Genomic DNA, 10,672 nt, shown 5'->3' with positions numbered 1-10,672 from the left:
TACGGTCGCAGTATTTATTTTTTATTGTTTGCACACTGGGGGGCCGCAGCAGAAACGAAATTTTTCAGGTGATGATGTTTTTAATACCTTGAAGAAACATAACTACATTTCATAAATATTTGCATAACACATTAATTTTAAACGAGCGTTAAATTTATTTTATTTGGCCATTCGTGTGCACGATGGGACAATGAGTGCCCATAATTATGCCCAAATTTGTCGGAAACTGTTTTTCGATTATAATTTTATTTGCCCTGCAGTTGAGCGTGGGCAGTTGCTTGATATTTTTGTCTTGCGTTTTATGATTATAAAAAAGGAAGCCAACAAATTAATGATGTGATAATAACATAAATTGTGTCACAATATCGGCGAAGGTATTTTCACATTGTAAGATTTCAATACTTTTTATCTTGTAATACATACCCAAATACATACTATAAATATTATTTCAATTTCGAAGTATCTTTTCTTTCAATGTGCTAATGGTTGCAAAATGCACAATTATAATGAAATACAAGGTGTTTCTGTAATAGGTGCATTAATTTTAACTGGTAATAGAACTCGTCAAAAGGAACAACTTTTCTATCTACCATTTTGCCGAAAAACGATGTTTAATTCCAAAAAAAATTGGAGAGATTTTTCACTAAAATAGCCCTACGCCACTAAATACTGCAATGGCTAATTGAGATCAGCGCTAATATGAAAAAAACATCCATTTTCATCCAGAAAACGTGTTTTATCGCCGAAATCGAAATTCAAATAAATCTACCCGTATAGCAAAAAATCCACTTCGTAAGAATCTGGTTGTTTCACGTTTTTAGGTAGCTTAGTTTTGGAGATATGAACGGTTTTAGGAAAATCTTTCCTATTTTTGTTAAGCCACTACGCAATGTTTTTCGCCAAAATGGCAGAGAGAAAAGTTGTTCCTTTTGATGAGTTCTATTACCAGTTAAAATTAATGCACCTATTTCAGAAACACCCGGTATAAATTTTGGTTTATGTGCACTGTATTTATACTCTCAGTTAAATAATGAAGAAACTTTAGACTGTACATATTTAATTTTAATGATTCAATAAAAAATTATAAACTGAATATGTATAATGTTTGTTTATTGTGGTTTTGTTTTTTGGTAAAACGAAATAATTCAACATCCCAATACAGGATTATTCACGTAAGATGAGGAGCCTGACCAGGTAAAAATGCAACCCAAAAGACAATTCACAAAGCAATCTCGATCTCTATTACATTATTCGACATTATCATAATTCATAATGCACATAAAACATAGACAGCTTTTAACGTCAACCTAATGAATGTCAAGTTCTGAGAGAAAAATACCTCTCTCAACAAATTATGATTTAATAACAATAATAAGCAATTAAAATCACAAAAGTAATGGGTAAGTAGGATCATATCGGTTCTGTCATCGTTCGAAAATCTTTTCAAATAGTAAATATGAACGAAAAATGCAATGACAGATATATCTTTAATATTAATAGAATACCTACTTGGATTCCTAATTTAATTTTTAAATAGCAAAACACAATGTATGCTTTGTCAAATGTATTTTGAGTTGCATTTTTACCTGGTCAGGCTCGTCATCTTACGTGAATAATCCTGTAAGTATGGATTTTTAAGTAGTGTTTTCCTTGCTTTGTGAATTTTTTGTTTAACGAATTTTTTTCCAATACAACTTTTTTCATATTGGAAAAAAAATACAATCAAATGATCAGAAATAAATAACTGACAAATTTATGTAGAAAAACATTAAAAATTTCTTACTCATTTGATTTCATCCATAAAAAATCTATTGTGTAATTTATGTACATACTTTAATAATAGTCTGTGTGACGAACTTGCAATAAATGATCCACTTTATCAAAAATTGTATAGAGGTGTCCCAAAAATGGCGTACTAACGATGCACTACGGTGTAGAAGAGATTACCGTAAACCTCAGAAAAATGTTAAAAAAATTCTATTGGACTTATTTGCTGATTTCGACGTCTTTGAAAGTGACACTTAACAGGTCAATTATTTCAAAATATATGTATTAAATTGTCATGACAGCTAACTCTAATCGTACATATTATCACAAAGTACTACAAGATCGCTCACTACCAATAGAGAATTTAGAAGCACTACTGTCACATTGCAAGATAATGATGTACGAGTATATCTTTGTTTACATTGTACTACCCTTAATAATAATAATAACAATAATTGATTTTTTTGCCTGAAAAATTACATATTTTCATATTTTTTTCATGTACATTTAAACATCCTCGATAAGGTAGTAAGTAGTTAGTACGTCAATTTTGGAACATCCTGTATACACACATTATTATTAACAAAATATTTTTTTCACTACTAGTAATAAAGTCTAGCGTTATCGGTTGTCATAGAACACTGAGAAGTTTCGTTTTTCTACGTTGGCTCAGTTACAGGTAAATAATTCTTCATTATTAACCAGTGGTGAATTATGGAACAACCGTCGCCTAGCAACGAAGAACGAAAGATTGTCGTCTATTTCATTGGTTAACGTAGACGATTTTCATACCAACTGTCAAGAAATGACAACACGGACCCGTCGCATCCGACAAAATAATTTGATTAATAATTATTATCAGAAAGAGTTTTAACGTATACCGGGTGATTCAGATTGGTATTCGCGCCCCTACATCTTTTTTATTTTAAGAAAAAAGTATAGCAAACCATATATATTTCTAAATTGCTTGTGAAACTACAATAGATGATGTTGTCAAATCTTCTCTACGATGACATATGTCAAAGTTTAAGATAGTCAACTTTTTTTTTAAATAGTACACTATACATTTCTTAGCCTATTCTTGTAAAGCTTTTTTTTCTACATTTGAATGTAGTGTAAAAAAAGTTGACACTTACATCAGAAAAAATCGAGAAAAAAAATAAAATATGATTTAATTTATTCGAAAGCGTTATATTCTAAAAAGAGCTAGTTAGCCAAACATTTGTAAATTCGCATTATGTTGGTTCCTTGAATGTCACTATTTACAAGACTACCACGTATCCAAAAAATAAAATTATTTGACCTTGTTTGTTTTGTAGCCTCGGGTGCGCCTCGGCCAGAAAACTGAGACTCGGACGAAATACTAAATCTATACTGAATTGCGTTATGTTGGTTCCCTGCATCTCACTATTTTAAGAATTACATAGCTAAAAAATAAAATTATTTGACCGTGAAATACCCAATCCATCCTGAATTTATTTTATTCGAATATGTATTAGAATTTACACTTATTCGAATTTTAATAGTCAGCTATTTAAATATTCGAATAATTCGACTACGATTCCCAAGACTCATCATGTCATTCATGCACTATCAAAATTCAACTAGGTACAATGGAATCTTGGGCAGTCTGTTATTGTCATTTCAAAAAGTGTCAATGTAAATGCACCTTTACCGTTATTATGATTGATATTTTCAAAAAAACTGTCAAATTAACTTAAGCTTGGTTATGAGTAGTTAAGGTATGGTTTAGAAATTTTGACAACTGAATGACACATCTGCCCAGTTTTCCGTGTCCCCAATAGTACATATTTTCATCGTGTATGCATTCAAAGTGGTATAGTTAGGAAGAAGTTAGGTTTCGTAGCCAGATGTTATCATCGTTATTTATTTAAATGTAGGTTATAACATAGCTATTTATTTAAATGTAGGTACTTTAATAATTGACGCTATTAATGTCAAAATTCAATTGTCTCCATGGCTAACTAGCTCTTTTTAGAAAATAACACTTTCGTATAAATTAAATCATATTTAGGGCCAGTTTACAGAAGCGAAATTAAGTTAATCACAATCAAATGCGAGATTAACTGAACACGTGATCGGATTGAACGAATCGAAGTTTCGGATTCATGTGTTAATGGCGCATTAAAATTTAATTCGAATTAAATATTTAATTCACTTTCTATAAACTGGCCCTTAATCTTTTTTCTCGATTTTTTTCTGATGTAAGTGTCGACTTTTTTTACACATTCAAATGTAGAAAAAAAAGCTTTACAAGAATAGGCTAAGAAATGTATAGTGTACTATTAAAAAAAAAAGTTGACTGTCTTAACTTTGACATATGTCATCGTAGAGAAAATTTGACAACGTCATCTATTGTAGTTTTATAAGCGATTTACAAATATATATGGTTTGCTATACTTTTTTCTTAAAATAAAAAAGATATAGGGGCGCGAATGCCAATCTGAATCACCCGTAGTAGTGAAAAAAATAGTATATAAACCTCGGTGGAGAAGTCCCTTATATATAGCCTTCGCGCCTTACAACCCTCGGCGCGCCTCGGGCTCTAATCTTGGCGCTCTGGCTATAATCATGAACTTCTCCACCTTGGTATATAATATACTATTGCATCAGCTTTAATTTTGTACATGATTTCATTATTTCCCACTTGTTGCACACTGTTGTAACAAAAATATACACGCTTCAAGTTAAGAAAATACAAAGTCTTATTAGGTGCATAAAATTTGTTTTGATGACGATATTAGCACATACATAGTATGACTTTGTTTAGACGTTTATCACATTGTGTGTAGTCATAAAAGAACACTTTAATCATTTTCTGCATACAATATATTACTCAGCGTAACATGTTTAACGTGACGACAATGGCCTCAAACCACCAACACCATTTACAAAAAAATAATTGTAAGTAATTTTTATAGTACAAGTAAGTAAAATTAAAACAGTTTTATCCGGCAATGCTAATTTGTATAAACATTCTATAATTTGTTAGTACATAATGAGAAATTTAATGGGGGTCATGTCATACGTCAGTAATGTCAGGCAGTTGTTTGTTTAAACGACTAATCTTTCCAACAACAATACAAAGATAGATATAGGGATTCAACTCGATGGGGTGCAATGGTGATTTGGTGAGGGATTTATTCTACAATTTCAGTATAAGTCAGTTAGACATTGTGCTTAGACATATTCCACCCCATCTGGTTTGGTGTACTGTGTGTCCGCCGCACAAAACCAGTCAAAAATAGGTCATATGTTGCCTTTGGGATATTGTGTAGACAAATAAATCACACGGACCAATAAAGATTTTGATCCCGACAAGTTCTATTGTAACGGAAATGTCATGTGTTCAATAGGGATTGGAACGGTATTATGTTTAGTGGATTCGTTCGTATCGTTATCTTGGCGTAATATTTTTATTGTGAAGATATATTGGAAAAATTTTATTAGATGTCTCATTGTACCCGAGATTACGACGTTTTAAAAAGCTTTTATGTCATTTATGCACATGAGGCCCTAAAATACACACTTTCTCGATCGTAACAGATTATCGATTTGACATCTCAACAGTTAGCAGAAATAGAATAGTAAGTACAGACTCAGTCCAAAGTAAGAAAACTCGCTAGGGAGTTTTGGCAAGTGACAAAATGTATCAGATTTTAAAAGAACCGTCGCGCTAATACGGAAACAACTTCCACGGTGCTCCGGACCATTCATCATTGTTTGACAGTTTTACGATTGTGTTCTGGGACTGTTTTTGAACCATGTCTGAAACTATCAATCTCCGAGGGAGAATTTGGAGGTAATGGCGGTGGTCCAGAAAGTGGGACGAAACTGTTCCGCGTGAACCCAAATTACTTTAGAAATTCCATTATTTCAGTGCCTCTATTAAGAAAAGAATGGAACCGATAATACTGCAATGACCAGTCAGAGGCGTGACGACGTCGGCTGAACTACAATAGGGTTTACGAACCATGCCATCCGAAAATTCATTCGATACAGTCAGTTTTGCCCGGACACACAAACGAAACCGCCGCCGTCTGCATCCTACATTCTGCACTCAGGTGATAAATTCTTACCTTTTTCATATCGATCCGATCAATGCTGTGGTCTCGACTTTTACAAACTTTTCAATGTCCCACAGTGCAGAAAGCTGCACGAAAAGGATCTATGTATAATATAGGTGAAGTAACCACAAAAAAATTAACAGTTGAAGTATTTTGAAATATCTACTCTTCGCCTCTCTGTAAATTACGTACATGAGTATTAAGACATTTTTCTAATTTGCTGTTTTAGCAAAGCTGTTAATGCATTCATTTTGAATGCGTTAAATAAGCTATTAACACATCCGAAATCTAGGAACTATTTTCAGTTGGTAACACACATTGCCGGCAGCAAATTGACTCTGGTATTCTCTGCTATTTGCCGTATTTCTGAATAATTCATCTTTAATCGCAATTTCACTTGCGAAAAATGACAATTATGTTTAGTCTAGATTCAAATTTAGAATTTTACTTTAAATGTTAACCATGAAATAAATGTGTCACCAACTGTCACAAAATTCCTAAATTACCAAAATTGATTTTATTTGTAAAAAAACATGTACTATTCCGGACACGGAATCTTGGCCAACATTTTTTAGACATTTCTAAAAAAAATTATGTAAACCAATCATTAGTGTCATTAATGGATGACAGTTATTAAAAATCACTTTGAAGTTTTTCTTGTGACATCAAAAAAGCAAGCAAATGACATTATCGAGTCAAAAGTTGGGTTATATTCAATAAAGGCCAGTTCACACATATTTGTCAGTTAAATGTCAGTTGTGGCCAAGATTCCGTGTCCGCAATTGTACTTATTTAATATGCAAATTAGAAAAAATAGCATACAAAATTCGTTTTATAAAACTTAAGAGCATTCGTCATTTACAGGCACTCCTGCTTGCAGCAGTCGTGCTGCAAATCTGACTCGTGTCTTAATATAAGTTTTATAAAACTTATGTTTTAATATATGTATGTACTATTTCGCGCAATCGTGTTGTTATAGCTACTTACAATTGTTGTTGAAACAATCTGAAAGTTGAACTTAACAACCCTAATGCTGTAAGTAAATAACGACACCGATACCTACTGAGGTAAGTCATTAATGACATTCATGTCTTTAAAATATTCCTGTCAAAAAAATTACTTCAAAGCCATTTTTTTTCGTATAAGCGATTGTGCGAAAAACGTTGTGGGATATACGGTTAATAAGTGCCATAACAGAATCTTTCTCGATTCTGTTATAATACACTTGCTAACCATATATCCCAATATACTGGTAGGTTAAATAATTATTATGTGGAGTTTAAAATACAATTGTAAAAACACAGAACTAAAAATGTAAATGTAATTTTTATTATCTTATCATCTTAACGCCAGGTATGCAGCATTTATTATAATTATATTATTTATTACACTGAATAATTGCTTCACCAAAAATAAAGGTTTGATGATGTGTTTTTATAATCTTTATTTCATAATCATGCTAAATAACATTTAATTAAGAAATACAATAATATGTAATTATAATATGTATTACTGATACTGTATTTAAAAATTATAATTATTTTTAAACAGACCGATCTAGTGACGCTATAATTAATTATTATTAATTTTTAGTTTGGAATACAATGCCATTTTGTTTGATTTCTAAAATTATTTATTGCTTGACAATTATATGAAATATTAATTACCTTACGAAGTTTTTAACCTTTACCTATGTCCGTATGTACACTGTATTACAATGTATGTAATTATAAAATACGAATAAAAATTGACATGAGAAGAAAAAATTACATTAAATTTTCCATAGACATTGATCAGGTAAACCTTGTTACCAAGGGTATAATGGTCTGTAAATTTTCAGTCGCACCGAAACGGAAGTTAACACAGAAAACTTGTAATTTCTGTTAACTTTCCAGCCAGTTTTACGGTTGTCTTGAAAAGCATCTGCAGCAAGTATCGTAAAACCATAATTTAACATGATTGCCATCGCTTAACATTTTAAACAAGTCAGAATATTACTGGTTATAAACTACTTAACTTCAATTCACAACTTTTATAGAATCATTTCGACATGTCCAGCTGTGTTTAAAGAATAAAATGTGCAAGTCTTCTTCTCGTAAAAAAGATCATAGAATTTTACAGAGCTGCAAATAGCTCGACCGCAATTATAGCTCTTGTCATTTTTTATGCATAGGCACATGCACTAAATTAGAGGTATTGTGGAATATCGAGAATGTATGAAATAGAGTAAATTGCCTGTTATCATCATGATGCCTTCATCGAATTTGATAGTAAATTTTTACTAGCACAATATACTCGTATGTATTTACCCTTTCATATATTATTTCTTTGTTTTTAATACGTTTTTTTACTATAAGAATATAATAGTTATTTATGCAACGAGGTTCTGTGTAAATTGGGCTTTTCTAATTGCCCTCGAGGCCTTAAAATCCTCGCTACGCTCGTATTTCAATCTGGCCTCTCGGGCAATTAGAAAAGCCCAATTTGCACAGAAATGAGTTGCATACAAAACTTTATTGTTTGAAACGACGTCCCCAAAGCTTCCAAATCTATTAAAAATGATTTCGCATTTGGCTTTTGACAGTTTTGACAAATTTTTCAAGAAATGCCACTTTGAATGTGTTGTCTAGGGCAACGGTTGGTTATCTCCTATTTTTTGCTTTAGAGCAGTTAGGAGGCAGTTTACAAAGGAGAAAAATGAGAATTTATGACAGTTGAAAGCAATAATAGTTATTTATTTAACGAGTTCGTGTGTAATTTGGGCTTTTTTTGGCATGAGTGGGCCAGTTTAAAACTCGAGTGAAACGAGAGTTTTAAAGGTCCACGAGTGCCAAAAAAGCGCAAATTACACAAGAACGAGTTGAATACAACGTTTTTTTGTTCGACGAGCCCCCCCAAAGGCTCCAAATGGCTGAAAATCTTTAAAATTAGTTTGACGTTTCGTTTTGACAAGTTGTCAAATTCATCAAAATCCGTTCACACAGGAGAAAATTCTCAAATTCTGACAGTGTCGAACAAAAAAGATTGTTATAGTATTGCCGTTATAACTTTTTATCTGCTCCGCCCACTAAAATTGACCAATCAGAATCAAAGCCAGATTTAATCTGTACAACTTTTCATCACATTTGCCACGTAAAAAAGTTAAGGTTAGAATTTTGCTGTCAAGTCCACAATTATTGTTTTAGGTTCTAAAAAATAAAATGTCATTAAGACAATTCGAATGTCAGAAATTTTTACTGTGTAAATCAGATCGTCTTAACAACCTATTTGATTGGTAACTAAGAAAATGAAATGGGCGGGGCAGATAAAATGTTACGTTGTCCTTAGTATAATTACTCTTACAAAGATTTTAATAAATTCTTTATTTATTTTTCCTTTTATTTTATATTATTTAAACCCACTGATGATCATTTTTCAAAATCAATGGTCAACTTCCTCCGAATTACTCTAAAATAAATACTTTACTCACAAAATCTTTTAAAACAATTTCAAAGTATGTACATACATACATATTGCAATGGCTTCTAATACAATTGAGTTAAATATTTGTAATATGTAAAAAAAGGAATAAAGATGTGCTTGTAGAAGCGTTTCATTTTAGCTGGCAAGACAACTAGTGTTTCGGATGACATACCTACAAGCGTAATCTTAGAAACTGCAATAAAAACATTGTCTATACTTTGCTCTACATTTTAGAATATATTTTTGTCGTATTTAAGGGATTACTCATTCCTTCAGTACATCACATTTAAATGGACATCTCATTCTCTGTAAAATCTGTTCAGTTCATAGATTTTTAGAAAGACATGTTTATGTGACCATGTAGTCCCTTTAATATAAATTATGTAAATACAAAGTTTCAGAATAGAGGCGTAAAACTTAACGGGAAAAAAATTCCTTATTCCAAATTTTGGCGGACGCTGTACATACCTCCTCTTGTGTTTTTGTTGTCAAAAGTCCTTCGTAGATATATTTTTGATCCTTGCAAATGCTAAAATTTACTAAATACTATGTACTAATATGTATTTGAAAAGCATAACCCAACAACGAAATTATCTAACCTTTTAACTGACCCTAACTAGTGGGAATTAATTTCTAACTAACATCTCCTTGTATGAACTGTAAGATGTAAAATGCAAAAAAAAAATCAAAACAAATCAAAACATTGAAACCGTAACTTTAAATGAGGTGTGCAATTAGTGTTATCTAAGAAGTTAGTGTAGTTTTGTCGTGGAGTAAAAATAGGTATCTGGTGATAAAATACTGTAGGTTACGGAAGATACAGTCACATTGTACAAAATATATGCGTCTTATCAAATTTTGTAGAGATCAATGACTCGGTGACAATTACCACAAAAGTTTCATTAAAAGTTTGAGATCGGTCGACCTGCGACACATTACCGTTAATATAACACACAAAGCGCTATCACTGCATTATGAGTGAGTAAATAGCATCCATTATCACACCGGCGCCTCAGAACACACAGACTTGTGCCTAATGCGACTTCATACGTAATACCCGAACGGTTCCGGGAACTGTAATTCTACACTAACGAGGGTCCGCCTTCTTCACGGGTCTCGGTGTTCGAGCATCAGGCCATCCCCGGGGGGCTGGAGGGTCAAGATTGCACCCTGTCCGCACCACTGCAGGGTTTCGATTCTCGCACTGCAGGAGGCGTGAATACGCTTAGTTTTCATCTAATATTAATGCCTCGAGTATTGTATTTTCACTCTTAAATTAAATTCAAGAATGCCGCTAACGAGATTCTATTTTATACAGATTTTTTCTCGCTCCCGCTCTTTGACAGCTCTTTAAT

This window comes from Tenebrio molitor, chromosome 1 (genome assembly GCF_963966145.1).
Source record: "Tenebrio molitor chromosome 1, icTenMoli1.1, whole genome shotgun sequence".
NCBI classification, from domain to species: Eukaryota; Metazoa; Arthropoda; class Insecta; order Coleoptera; family Tenebrionidae; genus Tenebrio; species Tenebrio molitor.
The sequence above is the reverse complement of the archived record's forward strand: the minus strand, read 5'-3'. Positions refer to the sequence as shown.